General features: G+C 41.9%; 37 non-coding genes across 37 annotated transcripts; all 37 read right to left on the bottom strand.

Annotated features, from left to right (window-relative positions):
- Window positions 1–1,942: 1,942 nt before the first annotated feature.
- Trnas-cga (transfer RNA serine (anticodon CGA)) lies at window positions 1,943–2,024 on the bottom strand. Its single transcript has one exon. It is a non-coding gene; the product is annotated as a tRNA-Ser (tRNA).
- Window positions 2,025–2,538: 514 nt separating this feature from the next.
- Window positions 2,539–2,620, bottom strand: Trnas-cga (transfer RNA serine (anticodon CGA)). The gene has a single exon. It is a non-coding gene; the product is annotated as a tRNA-Ser (tRNA).
- Window positions 2,621–3,134: 514 nt separating this feature from the next.
- Trnas-cga (transfer RNA serine (anticodon CGA)) lies at window positions 3,135–3,216 on the bottom strand. Its single transcript has one exon. It is a non-coding gene; the product is annotated as a tRNA-Ser (tRNA).
- A 353-nt stretch (window positions 3,217–3,569) lies between these two features.
- Window positions 3,570–3,651, bottom strand: Trnas-uga (transfer RNA serine (anticodon UGA)). Its single transcript has one exon. It is a non-coding gene; the product is annotated as a tRNA-Ser (tRNA).
- Window positions 3,652–3,730: 79 nt separating this feature from the next.
- On the bottom strand, window positions 3,731–3,812 carry Trnas-cga (transfer RNA serine (anticodon CGA)). The gene has a single exon. It is a non-coding gene; the product is annotated as a tRNA-Ser (tRNA).
- Window positions 3,813–4,165: 353 nt separating this feature from the next.
- Trnas-uga (transfer RNA serine (anticodon UGA)) lies at window positions 4,166–4,247 on the bottom strand. Its single transcript has one exon. It is a non-coding gene; the product is annotated as a tRNA-Ser (tRNA).
- Window positions 4,248–4,326: 79 nt separating this feature from the next.
- Window positions 4,327–4,408, bottom strand: Trnas-cga (transfer RNA serine (anticodon CGA)). Its single transcript has one exon. It is a non-coding gene; the product is annotated as a tRNA-Ser (tRNA).
- A 353-nt stretch (window positions 4,409–4,761) lies between these two features.
- On the bottom strand, window positions 4,762–4,843 carry Trnas-uga (transfer RNA serine (anticodon UGA)). Its single transcript has one exon. It is a non-coding gene; the product is annotated as a tRNA-Ser (tRNA).
- Window positions 4,844–4,922: 79 nt separating this feature from the next.
- Trnas-cga (transfer RNA serine (anticodon CGA)) lies at window positions 4,923–5,004 on the bottom strand. The gene has a single exon. It is a non-coding gene; the product is annotated as a tRNA-Ser (tRNA).
- Window positions 5,005–5,357: 353 nt separating this feature from the next.
- Window positions 5,358–5,439, bottom strand: Trnas-uga (transfer RNA serine (anticodon UGA)). Its single transcript has one exon. It is a non-coding gene; the product is annotated as a tRNA-Ser (tRNA).
- Window positions 5,440–5,519: 80 nt separating this feature from the next.
- On the bottom strand, window positions 5,520–5,601 carry Trnas-cga (transfer RNA serine (anticodon CGA)). Its single transcript has one exon. It is a non-coding gene; the product is annotated as a tRNA-Ser (tRNA).
- Window positions 5,602–5,954: 353 nt separating this feature from the next.
- On the bottom strand, window positions 5,955–6,036 carry Trnas-uga (transfer RNA serine (anticodon UGA)). Its single transcript has one exon. It is a non-coding gene; the product is annotated as a tRNA-Ser (tRNA).
- A 675-nt stretch (window positions 6,037–6,711) lies between these two features.
- Trnas-cga (transfer RNA serine (anticodon CGA)) lies at window positions 6,712–6,793 on the bottom strand. The gene has a single exon. It is a non-coding gene; the product is annotated as a tRNA-Ser (tRNA).
- A 514-nt stretch (window positions 6,794–7,307) lies between these two features.
- Trnas-cga (transfer RNA serine (anticodon CGA)) lies at window positions 7,308–7,389 on the bottom strand. The gene has a single exon. It is a non-coding gene; the product is annotated as a tRNA-Ser (tRNA).
- A 1,706-nt stretch (window positions 7,390–9,095) lies between these two features.
- On the bottom strand, window positions 9,096–9,177 carry Trnas-cga (transfer RNA serine (anticodon CGA)). Its single transcript has one exon. It is a non-coding gene; the product is annotated as a tRNA-Ser (tRNA).
- A 353-nt stretch (window positions 9,178–9,530) lies between these two features.
- Trnas-uga (transfer RNA serine (anticodon UGA)) lies at window positions 9,531–9,612 on the bottom strand. The gene has a single exon. It is a non-coding gene; the product is annotated as a tRNA-Ser (tRNA).
- A 79-nt stretch (window positions 9,613–9,691) lies between these two features.
- Trnas-cga (transfer RNA serine (anticodon CGA)) lies at window positions 9,692–9,773 on the bottom strand. The gene has a single exon. It is a non-coding gene; the product is annotated as a tRNA-Ser (tRNA).
- A 353-nt stretch (window positions 9,774–10,126) lies between these two features.
- Window positions 10,127–10,208, bottom strand: Trnas-uga (transfer RNA serine (anticodon UGA)). Its single transcript has one exon. It is a non-coding gene; the product is annotated as a tRNA-Ser (tRNA).
- A 79-nt stretch (window positions 10,209–10,287) lies between these two features.
- Trnas-cga (transfer RNA serine (anticodon CGA)) lies at window positions 10,288–10,369 on the bottom strand. The gene has a single exon. It is a non-coding gene; the product is annotated as a tRNA-Ser (tRNA).
- Window positions 10,370–10,722: 353 nt separating this feature from the next.
- On the bottom strand, window positions 10,723–10,804 carry Trnas-uga (transfer RNA serine (anticodon UGA)). The gene has a single exon. It is a non-coding gene; the product is annotated as a tRNA-Ser (tRNA).
- Window positions 10,805–10,883: 79 nt separating this feature from the next.
- Window positions 10,884–10,965, bottom strand: Trnas-cga (transfer RNA serine (anticodon CGA)). Its single transcript has one exon. It is a non-coding gene; the product is annotated as a tRNA-Ser (tRNA).
- Window positions 10,966–12,671: 1,706 nt separating this feature from the next.
- On the bottom strand, window positions 12,672–12,753 carry Trnas-cga (transfer RNA serine (anticodon CGA)). Its single transcript has one exon. It is a non-coding gene; the product is annotated as a tRNA-Ser (tRNA).
- Window positions 12,754–13,106: 353 nt separating this feature from the next.
- Trnas-uga (transfer RNA serine (anticodon UGA)) lies at window positions 13,107–13,188 on the bottom strand. The gene has a single exon. It is a non-coding gene; the product is annotated as a tRNA-Ser (tRNA).
- A 79-nt stretch (window positions 13,189–13,267) lies between these two features.
- Window positions 13,268–13,349, bottom strand: Trnas-cga (transfer RNA serine (anticodon CGA)). The gene has a single exon. It is a non-coding gene; the product is annotated as a tRNA-Ser (tRNA).
- A 353-nt stretch (window positions 13,350–13,702) lies between these two features.
- On the bottom strand, window positions 13,703–13,784 carry Trnas-uga (transfer RNA serine (anticodon UGA)). The gene has a single exon. It is a non-coding gene; the product is annotated as a tRNA-Ser (tRNA).
- A 79-nt stretch (window positions 13,785–13,863) lies between these two features.
- Window positions 13,864–13,945, bottom strand: Trnas-cga (transfer RNA serine (anticodon CGA)). Its single transcript has one exon. It is a non-coding gene; the product is annotated as a tRNA-Ser (tRNA).
- A 353-nt stretch (window positions 13,946–14,298) lies between these two features.
- Trnas-uga (transfer RNA serine (anticodon UGA)) lies at window positions 14,299–14,380 on the bottom strand. The gene has a single exon. It is a non-coding gene; the product is annotated as a tRNA-Ser (tRNA).
- A 79-nt stretch (window positions 14,381–14,459) lies between these two features.
- Trnas-cga (transfer RNA serine (anticodon CGA)) lies at window positions 14,460–14,541 on the bottom strand. The gene has a single exon. It is a non-coding gene; the product is annotated as a tRNA-Ser (tRNA).
- A 353-nt stretch (window positions 14,542–14,894) lies between these two features.
- On the bottom strand, window positions 14,895–14,976 carry Trnas-uga (transfer RNA serine (anticodon UGA)). Its single transcript has one exon. It is a non-coding gene; the product is annotated as a tRNA-Ser (tRNA).
- Window positions 14,977–15,055: 79 nt separating this feature from the next.
- Window positions 15,056–15,137, bottom strand: Trnas-cga (transfer RNA serine (anticodon CGA)). The gene has a single exon. It is a non-coding gene; the product is annotated as a tRNA-Ser (tRNA).
- A 514-nt stretch (window positions 15,138–15,651) lies between these two features.
- Window positions 15,652–15,733, bottom strand: Trnas-cga (transfer RNA serine (anticodon CGA)). The gene has a single exon. It is a non-coding gene; the product is annotated as a tRNA-Ser (tRNA).
- Window positions 15,734–16,086: 353 nt separating this feature from the next.
- Trnas-uga (transfer RNA serine (anticodon UGA)) lies at window positions 16,087–16,168 on the bottom strand. Its single transcript has one exon. It is a non-coding gene; the product is annotated as a tRNA-Ser (tRNA).
- A 676-nt stretch (window positions 16,169–16,844) lies between these two features.
- On the bottom strand, window positions 16,845–16,926 carry Trnas-cga (transfer RNA serine (anticodon CGA)). The gene has a single exon. It is a non-coding gene; the product is annotated as a tRNA-Ser (tRNA).
- A 514-nt stretch (window positions 16,927–17,440) lies between these two features.
- Trnas-cga (transfer RNA serine (anticodon CGA)) lies at window positions 17,441–17,522 on the bottom strand. Its single transcript has one exon. It is a non-coding gene; the product is annotated as a tRNA-Ser (tRNA).
- A 514-nt stretch (window positions 17,523–18,036) lies between these two features.
- On the bottom strand, window positions 18,037–18,118 carry Trnas-cga (transfer RNA serine (anticodon CGA)). Its single transcript has one exon. It is a non-coding gene; the product is annotated as a tRNA-Ser (tRNA).
- Window positions 18,119–19,228: 1,110 nt separating this feature from the next.
- On the bottom strand, window positions 19,229–19,310 carry Trnas-cga (transfer RNA serine (anticodon CGA)). The gene has a single exon. It is a non-coding gene; the product is annotated as a tRNA-Ser (tRNA).
- A 514-nt stretch (window positions 19,311–19,824) lies between these two features.
- Trnas-cga (transfer RNA serine (anticodon CGA)) lies at window positions 19,825–19,906 on the bottom strand. Its single transcript has one exon. It is a non-coding gene; the product is annotated as a tRNA-Ser (tRNA).
- Between the last annotated feature and the right edge of the window lie 725 nt (window positions 19,907–20,631).

Below are 20,631 nucleotides of genomic sequence, written 5' to 3'. Positions count from 1 at the left end.
AACAGGATTCGAACCTGCGCGGAAATAACCCATTGGATTTCAAGTCCAACGCCTTAACCACTCGGCCATCACAGATCTCCCATATCCCCTCACTAGTAAAGGAACTATCTTGTAGAAAGTCAGCTTTAGTTAAATAGCAAAACTAAAAGTAAGATGCTGTGAACAGGATTCGAACATGCGCAGAAATATCCCATTGGATTTCGAGTCCAACGCCTTAACCACTCGGCCATCACAGCACTCACGACAGTCAAGTCAAACAGACTCAAGCAACTTTTTGGGAGGGTTTCACCAGCTCAAAATGACACATCAATACTATTCCAAATGCACAATAACAAATTCTATCCTCGACACACTCGTCCATACACAGCACACAATGTTGAGGAAATAAACTAACAAACATTTCATCTGACTTTCTAAATTTTGTCTACGATTTCTTTCATTTTCTTTCTCCCACTCTACAGTTGAGCTGTCTACTTTCTACTCGGGCCAGTCTTTTGTCATATTTGGTGTCATCCAACAGTATTCACCAGTGGCCTTTCAAACGAGATGCCAAAAGAAAGACGTTAATCACACAACATGCAAAAAGATACGCTGTGAACAGGATTCGAACCTGCGCGGGAATAACCCATTGGATTTCAAGTCCAGCGCCTTAACCACTCGGCCATCACAGCTCTCCCATATCCCCTCACTAGTAAAGGAACTATCTTGTAGAAAGTCAGCTTTAGTTAAATAGCAAAACTAAAAGTAAGACGCTGTGAACAGGATTCGAACCTGCGCAGGAATATCCCATTGGATTTCGAGTCCAACGCCTTAACCACTCGGCCATCACAGCACTCACGACAGTCAAGTCAAACAGACTCAAGCAACTTTTTGGGAGGGTTTCACCAGCTCAAAATGACACATCAATACTATTCCAAATGCACAATAACAAATTCTATCCTCGACACACTCGTCCATACACAGCACACAATGTTGAGGAAATAAACTAACAAACATTTCATCTGACTTTCTAAATTTTGTCTACGATTTCTTTCATTTTCTTTCTCCCACTCTACAGTTGAGCTGTCTACTTTCTACTCGGGCCAGTCTTTTGTCATATTTGGTGTCATCCAACAGTATTCACCAGTGGCCTTTCAAACGAGATGCCAAAAGAAAGACGTTAATCACACAACATGCAAAAAGATACGCTGTGAACAGGATTCGAACCTGCGCGGGAATAACCCATTGGATTTCAAGTCCAGCGCCTTAACCACTCGGCCATCACAGCTCTCCCATATCCCCTCACTAGTAAAGGAACTATCTTGTAGAAAGTCAGCTTTAGTTAAATAGCAAAACTAAAAGTAAGACGCTGTGAACAGGATTCGAACCTGCGCAGGAATATCCCATTGGATTTCGAGTCCAACGCCTTAACCACTCGGCCATCACAGCACTCACGGCAGTCAAGTGAAACAGACTCAAGCAACTTTTTGGGAGGGTTTCACCAGCTCAAAATGACACATCAATACTATTCCAAATGCACAATAACAAATTCTATCCTCGACACACTCGTCCATACACAGCACACAATGTTTAGGAAATAAAATAACAAACATTTCATCTGACTTTCTAAATTTTGTCTACGATTTCATTCATTTTCTTTCTCCCACTCTACAGTTGAGCTGTCTACTTTCTATTCGGGCCAGTCTTTTGTCATATTTTGTGTCATCCAAAAGTATTCACCAGTGGCCTTTCAAACGAGATGCCAAAAGAAAGACGTTAATCACACAACATGCAAAAAGATACGCTGTGAACAGGATTCGAACCTGCGCGGGAATAACCCATTGGATTTCAAGTCCAACGCCTTAACCACTCGGCCATCACGGCTCTCCCATATCCCCTCACTAGTAAAGGAACTATCTTGTAGAAAGTCAGCTTTAGTTAAATAGCAAAACTAAAAGTAAGACGCTGTGAACAGGATTCGAACCTGCGCGGGAATATCCCATTGGATTTCGAGTCCAACGCCTTAACCACTCGGCCATCACAGCACTCACGACAGTCAAGTCAAACAGACTCAAGCAACTTCTTGGGAGGGTTTCACCAGCTCAAAATGACACATCAATACTATTCCAAATGCACAATAACAAATTCTATCCTCGACACACTCGTCCATACACAGCACACAATGTTTAGGAAATAAAATAACAAACATTTCATCTGACTTTCTAAATTTTGTCTACGATTTCTTTCATTTTCTTTCTCCCACTCTACAGTTCAGCTGTCTACTTTCTACTCGGGCCAGTCTTTTGTCATATTTTGTGTCATCCAACAGTATTCACCAGTGGCCTTTCAAACGAGATGCCAAAAGAAAGACGTTAATCACACAACATGCAAAAAGATACGCTGTGAACAGGATTCGAACCTGCGCGGGAATAACCCATTGGATTTCAAGTCCAACGCCTTAACCACTCGGCCATCACGGCTCTCCCATATCCCCTCACTAGTAAAGGAACTATCTTGTAGAAAGTCAGCTTTAGTTAAATAGCAAAACTAAAAGTAAGACGCTGTGAACAGGATTCGAACCTGCGCGGGAATATCCCATTGGATTTCGAGTCCAACGCCTTAACCACTCGGCCATCACAGCACTCACGACAGTCAAGTCAAACAGACTCAAGCAACTTCTTGGGAGGGTTTCACCAGCTCAAAATGACACATCAATACTATTCCAAATGCACAATGACAAATTCTATCCTCGACACACTCGTCCATACACAGCACACAATGTTTAGGAAATAAACTAACAAACATTTCATCTGACTTTCTAAATTTTGTCTACGATTTCTTTCATTTTCTTTCTCCCACTCTACAGTTCAGCTGTCTACTTTCTACTCGGGCCAGTCTTTTGTCATATTTTGTGTCATCCAACAGTATTCACCAGTGGCCTTTCAAACGAGATGCCAAAAGAAAGACGTTAATCACACAACATGCAAAAAGATACGCTGTGAACAGGATTCGAACCTGCGCGGGAATAACCCATTGGATTTCAAGTCCAACGCCTTAACCACTCGGCCATCACGGCTCTCCCATATCCCCTCACTAGTAAAGGAACTATCTTGTAGAAAGTCAGCTTTAGTTAAATAGCAAAACTAAAAGTAAGACGCTGTGAACAGGATTCGAACCTGCGCGGGAATATCCCATTGGATTTCGAGTCCAACGCCTTAACCACTCGGCCATCACAGCACTCACGACAGTCAAGTCAAACAGACTCAAGCAACTTCTTGGGAGGGTTTCACCAGCTCAAAATGACACATCAATACTATTCCAAATGCACAATAACAAATTCTATCCTCGACACACTCGTCCATACACAGCACACAATGTTTAGGAAATAAACTAACAAACATTTCATCTGACTTTCTAAATTTTGTCTACGATTTCTTTCATTTTCTTTCTCCCACTCTACAGTTCAGCTGTCTACTTTCTACTCGGGCCAGTCTTTTGTCATATTTTGTGTCATCCAACAGTATTCACCAGTGGCCTTTCAAACGAGATGCCAAAAGAAAGACGTTAATCACACAACATGCAAAAAGATACGCTGTGAACAGGATTCGAACCTGCGCGGGAATAACCCATTGGATTTCAAGTCCAACGCCTTAACCACTCGGCCATCACAGCTCTCCCATATCCCCTCACTAGTAAAGGAACTATCTTGTAGAAAGTCAGCTTTAGTTAAATAGCAAAACTAAAAGTAAGACGCTGTGAACAGGATTCGAACCTGCGCGGGAATATCCCATTGGATTTCGAGTCCAACGCCTTAACCACTCGGCCATCACAGCACTCACGACAGTCAAGTCAAACAGACTCAAGCAACTTCTTGGGAGGGTTTCACCAGCTCAAAATGACACATCAATGCTATTCCAAATGCACAATAACAAATTCTATCCTCGACACACTCGTCCATACACAGCACACAATGTTTAGGAAATAAAATAACAAACATTTCATCTGACTTTCTAAATTTTGTCTACGATTTCTTTCATTTTCTTTCTCCAACTCAACAGTTCAGCTGTCTACTTTCTATTCGGGCCAGTCTTTTGTCATATTTTGTGTCATCCAAAAATATTCACCAGTGGCCTTTCAAACGAGATGCCAAAAGAAAGACGTTAATCACACAACATGCAAAAAGATACGCTGTGAACAGGATTCGAACCTGCGCGGGAATAACCCATTGGATTTCAAGTCCAACGCCTTAACCACTCGGCCATCACAGCTCTCCCATATCCCCTCACTAGTAAAGGAACTATCTTGTAGAAAGTCAGCTTTAGTTAAATAGCAAAACTAAAAGTAAGACGCTGTGAACAGGATTCGAACCTGCGCGGGAATATCCCATTGGATTTCGAGTCCAACGCCTTAACCACTCGGCCATCACAGCACTCACGACAGTCAAGTCAAACAGACTCAAGCAACTTCTTGGGAGGGTTTCACCAGCTCAAAATGACACGTCAATACTATTCCAAATGCACAATAACAAATTCTATCCTCGACACACTCGTCCATACACAGCACACAATGTTTAGGAAATAAACTAACAAACATTTCATCTGACTTTCTAAATTTTGTCTACGATTTCTTTCATTTTCTTTCTCCCACTCTACAGTTCAGCTGTCTACTTTCTACTCGGGCCAGTCTTTTGTCATATTTTGTGTCATCCAACAGTATTCACCAGTGGCCTTTCAAACGAGATGCCAAAAGAAAGACGTTAATCACACAACATGCAAAAAGATACGCTGTGAACAGGATTCGAACCTGCGCGGGAATAACCCATTGGATTTCAAGTCCAACGCCTTAACCACTCGGCCATCACAGCTCTCCCATATCCCCTCACTAGTAAAGGAACTATCTTGTAGAAAGTCAGCTTTAGTTAAATAGCAAAACTAAAAGTAAGACGCTGTGAACAGGATTCGAACCTGCGCGGGAATATCCCATTGGATTTCGAGTCCAACGCCTTAACCACTCGGCCATCACAGCACTCACGACAGTCAAGTCAAACAGACTCAAGCAACTTCTTGGGAGGGTTTCACCAGCTCAAAATGACACGTCAATACTATTCCAAATGCACAATAACAAATTCTATCCTCGACACACTCGTCCATACACAGCACACAATGTTTAGGAAATAAAATAACAAACATTTCATCTGACTTTCTAAATTTTGTCTACGATTTCTTTCATTTTCTTTCTCCAACTCAACAGTTCAGCTGTCTACTTTCTATTCGGGCCAGTCTTTTGTCATATTTTGTCTCACCCAAAAGAATTCACCAGTGGCCTTTCAAATGAGATGCCAAAAGAAATACGTTAATCACACAACATGCAAAAAGATACGCTGTGAACAGGATTCGAACCTGCGCGGGAATAACCCATTGGATTTCAAGTCCAACGCCTTAACCACTCGGCCATCACAGCTCTCCCATATCCCCCTCACTAGTAAAGGAACTATCTTGTAGAAAGTCAGCTTTAGTTAAATAGCAAAACTAAAAGTAAGACGCTGTGAACAGGATTCGAACCTGCGCGGGAATATCCCATTGGATTTCGAGTCCAACGCCTTAACCACTCGGCCATCACAGCACTCACGGCACTCAACTCAAACAAACTCAAGCAACTTCTTGGGAGGGTTTCACCAGCTCAAAATGACACGTCAGTACTATTCCAAATGCACAATAACAAATTCTATCCTCGACACACTCGTCCATACACAGCACACAATGTTGAGGAAATAAAATAACAAACATTTCATCTGACTTTCTAAATTTTGTCTACGATTTCTTTCATTTTCTTTCTCCCACTCTACAGTTGAGCTGTCTACTTTCTACTCGGGCCAGTCTTTTGTCATATTTTGTGTCATCCAACAGTATTCACCAGTGGCCTTTCAAACGAGATGCCAAAAGAAAGACGTTAATCACACAACATGCAAAAAGATACGCTGTGAACAGGATTCGAACCTGCGCGGGAATAACCCATTGGATTTCAAGTCCAACGCCTTAACCACTCGGCCATCACAGCTCTCCCATATCCCCTCACTAGTAAAGGAACTATCTTGTAGAAAGTCAGCTTTAGTTAAATAGCAAAACTAAAAGTAAGACGCTGTGAACAGGATTCGAACCTGCGCAGGAATATCCCATTGGATTTCGAGTCCAACGCCTTAACCACTCGGCCATCACAGCACTCACGGCACTCAACTCAAACAGACTCAAGCAACTTCTTGGGAGGGTTTCACCAGCTCAAAATGACACATCAATACTATTCCAAATGCACAATAACAAATTCTATCCTCGACACACTCGTCCATACACAGCACACAATGTTTAGGAAATAAAATAACAAACATTTCATCTGACTTTCTAAATTTTGTCTACGATTTCTTTCATTTTCTTTCTCCCACTCTACAGTTCAGCTGTCTACTTTCTACTCGGGCCAGTCTTTTGTCATATTTTGTGTCATCCAACAGTATTCACCAGTGGCCTTTCAAACGAGATGCCAAAAGAAAGACGTTAACCACACAACATGCAAAAAGATACGCTGTGAACAGGATTCGAACCTGCGCGGGAATAACCCATTGGATTTCAAGTCCAACGAATTAACCACTCGGCCATCACAGCTCTTCCATATCCCCTCACTAGTAAAGGAACTATCTTGTAGAAAGTCAGCTTTAGTTAAATAGCAAAACTAAAAGTAAGACGCTGTGAACAGGATTCGAACCTGCGCGGGAATATCCCATTGGATTTCGAGTCCAACGCCTTAACCACTCGGCCATCACAGCACTCACGACAGTCAAGTCAAACAGACTCAAGCAACTTCTTGGGAGGGTTTCACCAGCTCAAAATGACACATCAATACTATTCCAAATGCACAATAACAAATTCTATCCTCGACACACTCGTCCATACACAGCACACAATGTTTAGGAAATAAAATAACAAACATTTCATCTGACTTTCTAAATTTTGTCTACGATTTCTTTCATTTTCTTTCTCCCACTCTACAGTTCAGCTGTCTACTTTCTACTCGGGCCAGTCTTTTGTCATATTTTGTGTCATCCAACAGTATTCACCAGTGGCCTTTCAAACGAGATGCCAAAAGAAAGACGTTAATCACACAACATGCAAAAAGATACGCTGTGAACAGGATTCGAACCTGCGCGGGAATAACCCATTGGATTTCAAGTCCAACGAATTAACCACTCGGCCATCACAGCTCTTCCATATCCCCTCACTAGTAAAGGAACTATCTTGTAGAAAGTCAGCTTTAGTTAAATAGCAAAACTAAAAGTAAGACGCTGTGAACAGGATTCGAACCTGCGCGGGAATATCCCATTGGATTTCGAGTCCAACGCCTTAACCACTCGGCCATCACAGCACTCACGGCAGTCAAGTCAAACAGACTCAAGCAACTTTTTGGGAGGGTTTCACCAGCTCAAAATGACACATCAATACTATTCCAAATGCACAATAACAAATTCTATCCTCGACACACTCGTCCATACACAGCACACAATGTTGAGGAAATAAAATAACAAACATTTCATCTGACTTTCTAAATTTTGTCTACGATTTCTTTCATTTTCTTTCTCCCACTCTACAGTTCAGCTGTCTACTTTCTACTCGGGCCAGTCTTTTGTCATATTTGGTGTCATCCAACAGTATTCACCAGTGGCCTTTCAAACGAGATGCCAAAAGAAAGACGTTAATCACACAACATGCAAAAAGATAAGCTGTGAACAGGATTCGAACCTGCGCGGGAAAAACCCATTGGATTTCAAGTCCAACGCCTTAACCACTCGGCCATCACAGATCTCCCATATCCCCTCACTAGTAAAGGAACTATCTTGTAGAAAGTCAGCTTTAGTTAAATAGCAAAACTAAAAGTAAGATGCTGTGAACAGGATTCGAACATGCGCAGGAATATCCCATTGGATTTCGAGTCCAACGCCTTAACCACTCGGCCATCACAGCACTCACGACAGTCAAGTGAAACAGACTCAAGCAACTTTTTGGGAGGGTTTCACCAGCTCAAAATGACACATCAATACTATTCCAAATGCACAATAACAAATTCTATCCTCGACACACTCGTCCATACACAGCACACAATGTTTAGGAAATAAACTAACAAACATTTCATCTGACTTTCTAAATTTTGTCTACGATTTCTTTCATTTTCTTTCTCCCACTCTACAGTTCAGCTGTCTACTTTCTACTCGGGCCAGTCTTTTGTCATATTTGGTGTCATCCAACAGTATTCACCAGTGGCCTTTCAAACGAGATGCCAAAAGAAAGACGTTAATCACACAACATGCAAAAAGATACGCTGTGAACAGGATTCGAACCTGCGCGGGAATAACCCATTGGATTTCAAGTCCAGCGCCTTAACCACTCGGCCATCACAGCTCTCCCATATCCCCTCACTAGTAAAGGAACTATCTTGTAGAAAGTCAGCTTTAGTTAAATAGCAAAACTAAAAGTAAGACGCTGTGAACAGGATTCGAACCTGCGCAGGAATATCCCATTGGATTTCGAGTCCAACGCCTTAACCACTCGGCCATCACAGCACTCACGGCAGTCAAGTGAAACAGACTCAAGCAACTTTTTGGGAGGGTTTCACCAGCTCAAAATGACACATCAATACTATTCCAAATGCACAATAACAAATTCTATCCTCGACACACTCGTCCATACACAGCACACAATGTTTAGGAAATAAAATAACAAACATTTCATCTGACTTTCTAAATTTTGTCTACGATTTCATTCATTTTCTTTCTCCCACTCTACAGTTGAGCTGTCTACTTTCTATTCGGGCCAGTCTTTTGTCATATTTTGTGTCATCCAAAAGTATTCACCAGTGGCCTTTCAAACGAGATGCCAAAAGAAAGACGTTAATCACACAACATGCAAAAAGATACGCTGTGAACAGGATTCGAACCTGCGCGGGAATAACCCATTGGATTTCAAGTCCAACGCCTTAACCACTCGGCCATCACGGCTCTCCCATATCCCCTCACTAGTAAAGGAACTATCTTGTAGAAAGTCAGCTTTAGTTAAATAGCAAAACTAAAAGTAAGACGCTGTGAACAGGATTCGAACCTGCGCGGGAATATCCCATTGGATTTCGAGTCCAACGCCTTAACCACTCGGCCATCACAGCACTCACGACAGTCAAGTCAAACAGACTCAAGCAACTTCTTGGGAGGGTTTCACCAGCTCAAAATGACACATCAATACTATTCCAAATGCACAATAACAAATTCTATCCTCGACACACTCGTCCATACACAGCACACAATGTTTAGGAAATAAACTAACAAACATTTCATCTGACTTTCTAAATTTTGTCTACGATTTCTTTCATTTTCTTTCTCCCACTCTACAGTTGAGCTGTCTACTTTCTACTCGGGCCAGTCTTTTGTCATATTTTGTGTCATCCAACAGTATTCACCAGTGGCCTTTCAAACGAGATGCCAAAAGAAAGACGTTAATCACACAACATGCAAAAAGATACGCTGTGAACAGGATTCGAACCTGCGCGGGAATAACCCATTGGATTTCAAGTCCAACGCCTTAACCACTCGGCCATCACAGCTCTCCCATATCCCCTCACTAGTAAAGGAACTATCTTGTAGAAAGTCAGCTTTAGTTAAATAGCAAAACTAAAAGTAAGACGCTGTGAACAGGATTCGAACCTGCGCGGGAATATCCCATTGGATTTCGAGTCCAACGCCTTAACCACTCGGCCATCACAGCACTCACGGCAGTCAAGTCAAACAGACTCAAGCAACTTCTTGGGAGGGTTTCACCAGCTCAAAATGACACATCAATACTATTCCAAATGCACAATAACAAATTCTATCCTCGACACACTCGTCCATACACAGCACACAATGTTTAGGAAATAAACTAACAAACATTTCATCTGACTTTCTAAATTTTGTCTACGATTTCTTTCATTTTCTTTCTCCCACTCTACAGTTGAGCTGTCTACTTTCTACTCGGGCCAGTCTTTTGTCATATTTTGTGTCATCCAACAGTATTCACCAGTGGCCTTTCAAACGAGATGCCAAAAGAAAGACGTTAATCACACAACATGCAAAAAGATACGCTGTGAACAGGATTCGAACCTGCGCGGGAATAACCCATTGGATTTCAAGTCCAACGCCTTAACCACTCGGCCATCACAGCTCTCCCATATCCCCTCACTAGTAAAGGAACTATCTTGTAGAAAGTCAGCTTTAGTTAAATAGCAAAACTAAAAGTAAGACGCTGTGAACAGGATTCGAACCTGCGCGGGAATATCCCATTGGATTTCGAGTCCAACGCCTTAACCACTCGGCCATCACAGCACTCACGACAGTCAAGTCAAACAGACTCAAGCAACTTTTTGGGAGGGTTTCACCAGCTCAAAATGACACATCAATACTATTCCAAATGCACAATAACAAATTCTATCCTCGACACACTCGTCCATACACAGCACACAATGTTGAGGAAATAAACTAACAAACATTTCATCTGACTTTCTAAATTTTGTCTACGATTTCTTTCATTTTCTTTCTCCCACTCTACAGTTCAGCTGTCTACTTTCTACTCGGGCCAGTCTTTTGTCATATTTTGTGTCATCCAACAGTATTCACCAGTGGCCTTTCAAACGAGATGCCAAAAGAAAGACGTTAATCACACAACATGCAAAAAGATACGCTGTGAACAGGATTCGAACCTGCGCGGGAATAACCCATTGGATTTCAAGTCCAACGCCTTAACCACTCGGCCATCACAGCTCTCCCATATCCCCTCACTAGTAAAGGAACTATCTTGTAGAAAGTCAGCTTTAGTTAAATAGCAAAACTAAAAGTAAGACGCTGTGAACAGGATTCGAACCTGCGCGGGAATATCCCATTGGATTTCGAGTCCAACGCCTTAACCACTCGGCCATCACAGCACTCACGGCAGTCAAGTCAAACAGACTCAAGCAACTTCTTGGGAGGGTTTCACCAGCTCAAAATGACACATCAATACTATTCCAAATGCACAATAACAAATTCTATCCTCGACACACTCGTCCATACACAGCACACAATGTTGAGGAAATAAAATAACAAACATTTCATCTGACTTTCTAAATTTTGTCTACGATTTCTTTCATTTTCTTTCTCCCACTCTACAGTTCAGCTGTCTACTTTCTACTCGGGCCAGTCTTTTGTCATATTTTGTGTCATCCAACAGTATTCACCAGTGGCCTTTCAAACGAGATGCCAAAAGAAAGACGTTAATCACACAACATGCAAAAAGATAAGCTGTGAACAGGATTCGAACCTGCGCGGGAATAACCCATTGGATTTCAAGTCCAACGCCTTAACCACTCGGCCATCACAGATCTCCCATATCCCCTCACTAGTAAAGGAACTATCTTGTAGAAAGTCAGCTTTAGTTAAATAGCAAAACTAAAAGTAAGATGCTGTGAACAGGATTCGAACATGCGCAGAAATATCCCATTGGATTTCGAGTCCAACGCCTTAACCACTCGGCCATCACAGCACTCACGACAGTCAAGTCAAACAGACTCAAGCAACTTTTTGGGAGGGTTTCACCAGCTCAAAATGACACATCAATACTATTCCAAATGCACAATAACAAATTCTATCCTCGACACACTCGTCCATACACAGCACACAATGTTGAGGAAATAAACTAACAAACATTTCATCTGACTTTCTAAATTTTGTCTACGATTTCTTTCATTTTCTTTCTCCCACTCTACAGTTGAGCTGTCTACTTTCTACTCGGGCCAGTCTTTTGTCATATTTGGTGTCATCCAACAGTATTCACCAGTGGCCTTTCAAACGAGATGCCAAAAGAAAGACGTTAATCACACAACATGCAAAAAGATACGCTGTGAACAGGATTCGAACCTGCGCGGGAATAACCCATTGGATTTCAAGTCCAGCGCCTTAACCACTCGGCCATCACAGCTCTCCCATATCCCCTCACTAGTAAAGGAACTATCTTGTAGAAAGTCAGCTTTAGTTAAATAGCAAAACTAAAAGTAAGACGCTGTGAACAGGATTCGAACCTGCGCAGGAATATCCCATTGGATTTCGAGTCCAACGCCTTAACCACTCGGCCATCACAGCACTCACGGCAGTCAAGTGAAACAGACTCAAGCAACTTTTTGGGAGGGTTTCACCAGCTCAAAATGACACATCAATACTATTCCAAATGCACAATAACAAATTCTATCCTCGACACACTCGTCCATACACAGCACACAATGTTTAGGAAATAAAATAACAAACATTTCATCTGACTTTCTAAATTTTGTCTACGATTTCATTCATTTTCTTTCTCCCACTCTACAGTTGAGCTGTCTACTTTCTATTCGGGCCAGTCTTTTGTCATATTTTGTGTCATCCAAAAGTATTCACCAGTGGCCTTTCAAACGAGATGCCAAAAGAAAGACGTTAATCACACAACATGCAAAAAGATACGCTGTGAACAGGATTCGAACCTGCGCGGGAATAACCCATTGGATTTCAAGTCCAACGCCTTAACCACTCGGCCATCACGGCTCTCCCATATCCCCTCACTAGTAAAGGAACTATCTTGTAGAAAGTCAGCTTTAGTTAAATAGCAAAACTAAAAGTAAGACGCTGTGAACAGGATTCGAACCTGCGCGGGAATATCCCATTGGATTTCGAGTCCAACGCCTTAACCACTCGGCCATCACAGCACTCACGACAGTCAAGTCAAACAGACTCAAGCAACTTCTTGGGAGGGTTTCACCAGCTCAAAATGACACATCAATACTATTCCAAATGCACAATAACAAATTCTATCCTCGACACACTCGTCCATACACAGCACACAATGTTTAGGAAATAAAATAACAAACATTTCATCTGACTTTCTAAATTTTGTCTACGATTTCTTTCATTTTCTTTCTCCCACTCTACAGTTCAGCTGTCTACTTTCTACTCGGGCCAGTCTTTTGTCATATTTTGTGTCATCCAACAGTATTCACCAGTGGCCTTTCAAACGAGATGCCAAAAGAAAGACGTTAATCACACAACATGCAAAAAGATACGCTGTGAACAGGATTCGAACCTGCGCGGGAATAACCCATTGGATTTCAAGTCCAACGCCTTAACCACTCGGCCATCACAGCTCTCCCATATCCCCTCACTAGTAAAGGAACTATCTTGTAGAAAGTCAGCTTTAGTTAAATAGCAAAACTAAAAGTAAGACGCTGTGAACAGGATTCGAACCTGCGCGGGAATATCCCATTGGATTTCGAGTCCAACGCCTTAACCACTCGGCCATCACAGCACTCACGACAGTCAAGTCAAACAGACTCAAGCAACTTCTTGGGAGGGTTTCACCAGCTCAAAATGACACATCAATACTATTCCAAATGCACAATAACAAATTCTATCCTCGACACACTCGTCCATACACAGCACACAATGTTTAGGAAATAAACTAACAAACATTTCATCTGACTTTCTAAATTTTGTCTACGATTTCTTTCATTTTCTTTCTCCCACTCTACAGTTCAGCTGTCTACTTTCTACTCGGGCCAGTCTTTTGTCATATTTTGTGTCATCCAACAGTATTCACCAGTGGCCTTTCAAACGAGATGCCAAAAGAAAGACGTTAATCACACAACATGCAAAAAGATACGCTGTGAACAGGATTCGAACCTGCGCGGGAATAACCCATTGGATTTCAAGTCCAACGCCTTAACCACTCGGCCATCACAGCTCTCCCATATCCCCTCACTAGTAAAGGATCTATCTTGTAGAAAGTCAGCTTTAGTTAAATAGCAAAACTAAAAGTAAGACGCTGTGAACAGGATTCGAACCTGCGCGGGAATATCCCATTGGATTTCGAGTCCAACGCCTTAACCACTCGGCCATCACAGCACTCACGACAGTCAAGTCAAACAGACTCAAGCAACTTCTTGGGAGGGTTTCACCAGCTCAAAATGACACATCAATGCTATTCCAAATGCACAATAACAAATTCTATCCTCGACACACTCGTCCATACACAGCACACAATGTTTAGGAAATAAAATAACAAACATTTCATCTGACTTTCTAAATTTTGTCTACGATTTCTTTCATTTTCTTTCTCCAACTCAACAGTTCAGCTGTCTACTTTCTATTCGGGCCAGTCTTTTGTCATATTTTGTGTCATCCAAAAGTATTCACCAGTGGCCTTTCAAACGAGATGCCAAAAGAAAGACGTTAATCACACAACATGCAAAAAGATACGCTGTGAACAGGATTCGAACCTGCGCGGGAATAACCCATTGGATTTCAAGTCCAACGCCTTAACCACTCGGCCATCACAGCTCTCCCATATCCCCTCACTAGTAAAGGAACTATCTTGTAGAAAGTCAGCTTTAGTTAAATAGCAAAACTAAAAGTAAGACGCTGTGAACAGGATTCGAACCTGCGCGGGAATATCCCATTGGATTTCGAGTCCAACGCCTTAACCACTCGGCCATCACAGCACTCACGACAGTCAAGTCAAACAGACACAAGCAACTTCTTGGGAGGGTTTCACCAGCTCAAAATGACACGTCAATACTATTCCAAATGCACAATAACAAATTCTATCCTCGACACACTCGTCCATACACAGCACACAATGTTTAGGAAATAAACTAACAAATATTTCATCTGACTTTCTAAATTTTGTCTACGATTTCTTTCATTTTCTTTCTCCCACTCTACAGTTCAGCTGTCTACTTTCTACTCGGGCCAGTCTTTTGTCATATTTTGTGTCATCCAACAGTATTCACCAGTGGCCTTTCAAACGAGATGCCAAAAGAAAGACGTTAATCACACAACATGCAAAAAGATACGCTGTGAACAGGATTCGAACCTGCGCGGGAATAACCCATTGGATTTCAAGTCCAACGCCTTAACCACTCGGCCATCACAGCTCTCCCATATCCCCTCACTAGTAAAGGAACTATCTTGTAGAAAGTCAGCTTTAGTTAAATAGCAAAACTAAAAGTAAGACGCTGTGAACAGGATTCGAACCTGCGCGGGAATATCCCATTGGATTTCGAGTCCAACGCCTTAACCACTCGGCCATCACAGCACTCACGACAGTCAAGTCAAACAGACTCAAGCAACTTCTTGGGAGGGTTTCACCAGCTCAAAATGACACGTCAATACTATTCCAAATGCACAATAACAAATTCTATCCTCGACACACTCGTCCATACACAGCACACAATGTTTAGGAAATAAAATAACAAACATTTCATCTGACTTTCTAAATTTTGTCTACGATTTCTTTCATTTTCTTTCTCCAACTCAACAGTTCAGCTGTCTACTTTCTATTCGGGCCAGTCTTTTGTCATATTTTGTGTCACCCAAAAGAATTCACCAGTGGCCTTTCAAATGAGATGCCAAAAGAAATACGTTAATCACACAACATGCAAAAAGATACGCTGTGAACAGGATTCGAACCTGCGCGGGAATAACCCATTGGATTTCAAGTCCAACGCCTTAACCACTCGGCCATCACAGATCTCCCATATCCCCTCACTAGTAAAGGAACTATCTTGTAGAAAGTCAGCTTTAGTTAAATAGCAAAACTAAAAGTAAGACGCTGTGAACAGGATTCGAACCTGCGCGGGAATATCCCATTGGATTTCGAGTCCAACGCCTTAACCACTCGGCCATCACAGCACTCACGGCACTCAACTCAAACAAACTCAAGCAACTTCTTGGGAGGGTTTCACCAGCTCAAAATGACACGTCAGTACTATTCCAAATGCACAATAACAAATTCTATCCTCGACACACTCGTCCATACACAGCACACAATGTTGAGGAAATAAAATAACAAACATTTCATCTGACTTTCTAAATTTTGTCTACGATTTCTTTCATTTTCTTTCTCCCACTCTACAGTTCAGCTGTCTACTTTCTACTCGGGCCAGTCTTTTGTCATATTTTGTGTCATCCAACAGTATTCACCAGTGGCCTTTCAAACGAGATGCCAAAAGAAAGACGTTAATCACACAACATGCAAAAAGATACGCTGTGAACAGGATTCGAACCTGCGCGGGAATAACCCATTGGATTTCAAGTCCAACGCCTTAACCACTCGGCCATCACAGCTCTCCCATATCCCCCTCACTAGTAAAGGAACTATCTTGTAGAAAGTCAGCTTTAGTTAAATAGCAAAACTAAAAGTAAGACGCTGTGAACAGGATTCGAACCTGCGCAGGAATATCCCATTGGATTTCGAGTCCAACGCCTTAACCACTCGGCCATCACAGCACTCACGGCACTCAACTCAAACAGACTCAAGCAACTTCTTGGGAGGGTTTCACCAGCTCAAAATGACACATCAATACTATTCCAAATGCACAATAACAAATTCTATCCTCGACACACTCGTCCATACACAGCACACAATGTTGAGGAAATAAAATAACAAACATTTCATCTGACTTTCTAAATTTTGTCTACGATTTCTTTCATTTTCTTTCTCCCACTCTACAGTTCAGCTGTCTACTTTCTACTCGGGCCAGTCTTTTGTCATATTTTGTGTCATCCAACAGTATTCACCAGTGGCCTTTCAAACGAGATGCCAAAAGAAAGACGTTAACCACACAACATGCAAAAAGATACGCTGTGAACAGGATTCGAACCTGCGCGGGAATAACCCATTGGATTTCAAGTCCAACGAATTAACCACTCGGCCATCACAGCTCTTCCATATCCCCTCACTAGTAAAGGAACTATCTTGTAGAAAGTCAGCTTTAGTTAAATAGCAAAACTAAAAGTAAGACGCTGTGAACAGGATTCGAACCTGCGCGGGAATATCCCATTGGATTTCGAGTCCAACGCCTTAACCACTCGGCCATCACAGCACTCACGACAGTCAAGTCAAACAGACTCAAGCAACTTCTTGGGAGGGTTTCACCAGCTCAAAATGACACATCAATACTATTCCAAATGCACAATAACAAATTCTATCCTCGACACACTCGTCCATACACAGCACACAATGTTTAGGAAATAAAATAACAAACATTTCATCTGACTTTCTAAATTTTGTCTACGATTTCTTTCATTTTCTTTCTCCCACTCTACAGTTCAGCTGTCTACTTTCTACTCGGGCCAGTCTTTTGTCATATTTTGTGTCATCCAACAGTATTCACCAGTGGCCTTTCAAACGAGATGCCAAAAGAAAGACGTTAATCACACAACATGCAAAAAGATACGCTGTGAACAGGATTCGAACCTGCGCGGGAATAACCCATTGGATTTCAAGTCCAACGAATTAACCACTCGGCCATCACAGCTCTTCCATATCCCCTCACTAGTAAAGGAACTATCTTGTAGAAAGTCAGCTTTAGTTAAATAGCAAAACTAAAAGTAAGACGCTGTGAACAGGATTCGAACCTGCGCGGGAATATCCCATTGGATTTCGAGTCCAACGCCTTAACCACTCGGCCATCACAGCACTCACGGCAGTCAACTCAAACAAACTCAAGCAACTTCTTGGGAGGGTTTCACCAGCTCAAAATGACACGTCAGTACTATTCCAAATGCACAATAACAAATTCTATCCTCGACACACTCGTCCATACAGAGCACACAATGTTTAGGAAATAAAATAACAAACATTTCATCTGACTTTCTAAATTTTGTCTACGATTTCTTTCATTTTCTTTCTCCCACTCTACAGTTCAGCTGTCTACTTTCTACTCGGGCCAGTCTTTTGTCATATTTTGTGTCATCCAACAGTATTCACCAGTGGCCTTTCAAACGAGATGCCAAAAGAAAGACGTTAATCACACAACATGCAAAAAGATACGCTGTGAACAGGATTCGAACCTGCGCGGGAATAACCCATTGGATTTCAAGTCCAACGAATTAACCACTCGGCCATCACAGCTCTTCCATATCCCCTCACTAGTAAAGGAACTATCTTGTAGAAAGTCAGCTTTAGTTAAATAGCAAAACTAAAAGTAAGACGCTGTGAACAGGATTCGAACCTGCGCGGGAATATCCCATTGGATTTCGAGTCCAACGCCTTAACCACTCGGCCATCACAGCACTCACGGCAGTCAACTCAAACAAACTCAAGCAACTTCTTGGGAGGGTTTCACCAGCTCAAAATGACACGTCAGTACTATTCCAAATGCACAATAACAAATTCTATCCTCGACACACTCGTCCATACAGAGCACACAATGTTTAGGAAATAAAATAACAAACATTTCATCTGACTTTCTAAATTTTGTCTACGATTTCTTTCATTTTCTTTCTCCCACTCTACAGTTCAGCTGTCTACTTTCTACTCGGGCCAGTCTTTTGTCATATTTTGTGTCATCCAACAGTATTCACCAGTGGCCTTTCAAACGAGATGCCAAAAGAAAGACGTTAATCACACAACATGCAAAAAGATACGCTGTGAACAGGATTCGAACCTGCGCGGGAATAACCCATTGGATTTCAAGTCCAAAGCCTTAACCACTCGGCCATCACAGCTCTCCCATATCCCCTCACTAGTAAAGGAACTATCTTGTAGAAAGTCAGCTTTAGTTAAATAGCAAAACTAAAAGTAAGACGCTGTGAACAGGATTCGAACCTGCGCAGGAATATCCCATTGGATTTCGAGTCCAACGCCTTAACCACTCGGCCATCACAGCACTCACGACAGTCAAGTCAAACAGACTCAAGCAACTTCTTGGGAGGGTTTCACCAGCTCAAAATGACACATCAATACTATTCCAAATGCACAATAACAAATTCTATCCTCGACACACTCGTCCATACACAGCACACAATGTTTAGGAAATAAAATAACAAACATTTCATCTGACTTTCTAAATTTTGTCTACGATTTCTTTCATTTTCTTTCTCCCACTCTACAGTTGAGCTGTCTACTTTCTACTCGGGCCAGTCTTTTGTCATATTTTGTGTCATCCAACAGTATTCACCAGTGGCCTTTCAAACGAGATGCCAAAAGAAAGACGTTAACCACACAACATGCAAAAAGATACGCTGTGAACAGGATTCGAACCTGCGCGGGAATAACCCATTGGATTTCAAGTCCAACGAATTAACCACTCGGCCATCACAGCTCTTCCATATCCCCTCACTAGTAAAGGAACTATCTTGTAGAAAGTCAGCTTTAGTTAAATAGCAAAACTAAAAGTAAGACGCTGTGAACAGGATTCGAACCTGCGCGGGAATATCCCATTGGATTTCGAGTCCAACGCCTTAACCACTCGGCCATCACAGCACTCACGACAGTCAAGTCAAACAGACTCAAGCAACTTCTTGGGAGGGTTTCACCAGCTCAAAATGACACATCAATACTATTCCAAATGCACAATAACAAATTCTATCCTCGACACACTCGTCCATACACAGCACACAATGTTTAGGAAATAAAATAACAAACATTTCATCTGACTTTCTAAATTTTGTCTACGATTTCTTTCATTTTCTTTCTCCCACTCTACAGTTCAGCTGTCTACTTTCTACTCGGGCCAGTCTTTTGTCATATTTTGTGTCATCCAACAGTATTCACCAGTGGCCTTTCAAACGAGATGCCAAAAGAAAGACGTTAATCACACAACATGCAAAAAGATACGCTGTGAACAGGATTCGAACCTGCGCGGGAATAACCCATTGGATTTCAAGTCCAACGAATTAACCACTCGGCCATCACAGCTCTTCCATATCCCCTCACTAGTAAAGGAACTATCTTGTAGAAAGTCAGCTTTAGTTAAATAGCAAAACTAAAAGTAAGACGCTGTGAACAGGATTCGAACCTGCGCGGGAATATCCCATTGGATTTCGAGTCCAACGCCTTAACCACTCGGCCATCACAGCACTCACGGCACTCAACTCAAACAAACTCAAGCAACTTCTTGGGAGGGTTTCACCAGCTCAAAATGACACGTCAGTACTATTCCAAATGCACAATAACAAATTCTATCCTCGACACACTCGTCCATACACAGCACACAATGTTTAGGAAATAAAATAACAAACATTTCATCTGACTTTCTAAATTTTGTCTACGATTTCTTTCATTTTCTTTCTCCCACTCTACAGTTCAGCTGTCTACTTTCTACTCGGGCCAGTCTTTTGTCATATTTTGTGTCATCCAACAGTATTCACCAGTGGCCTTTCAAACGAGATGCCAAAAGAAAGACGTTAATCACACAACATGCAAAAAGATACGCTGTGAACAGGATTCGAACCTGCGCGGGAATAACCCATTGGATTTCAAGTCCAACGCCTCAACCACTCGGCCATCACAGCTCTCCCATATCCCCTCACTAGTAAAGGAACTATCTTGTAGAAAGTCAGCTTTAGTTAAATAGCAAAACTAAAAGTAAGACGCTGTGAACAGGATTCGAACCTGCGCAGGAATATCCCATTGGATTTCGAGTCCAACGCCTTAACCACTCGGCCATCACAGCACTCACGGCAGTCAAGTCAAACAGACTCAAGCAACTTCTTGGGAGGGTTTCACCAGCTCAAAATGACACATCAATACTATTCCAAATGCACAATAACAAATTCTATCCTCGACACACTCGTCCATACAC

The sequence above is a fragment of the Haliotis asinina genome, chromosome 5 (genome assembly GCF_037392515.1).
Source record: "Haliotis asinina isolate JCU_RB_2024 chromosome 5, JCU_Hal_asi_v2, whole genome shotgun sequence".
Taxonomy (NCBI): domain Eukaryota; kingdom Metazoa; phylum Mollusca; class Gastropoda; order Lepetellida; family Haliotidae; genus Haliotis; species Haliotis asinina.
Note: the sequence above shows the minus strand (reverse complement) of the source record. Positions and strands in the feature narration are given on the sequence as shown.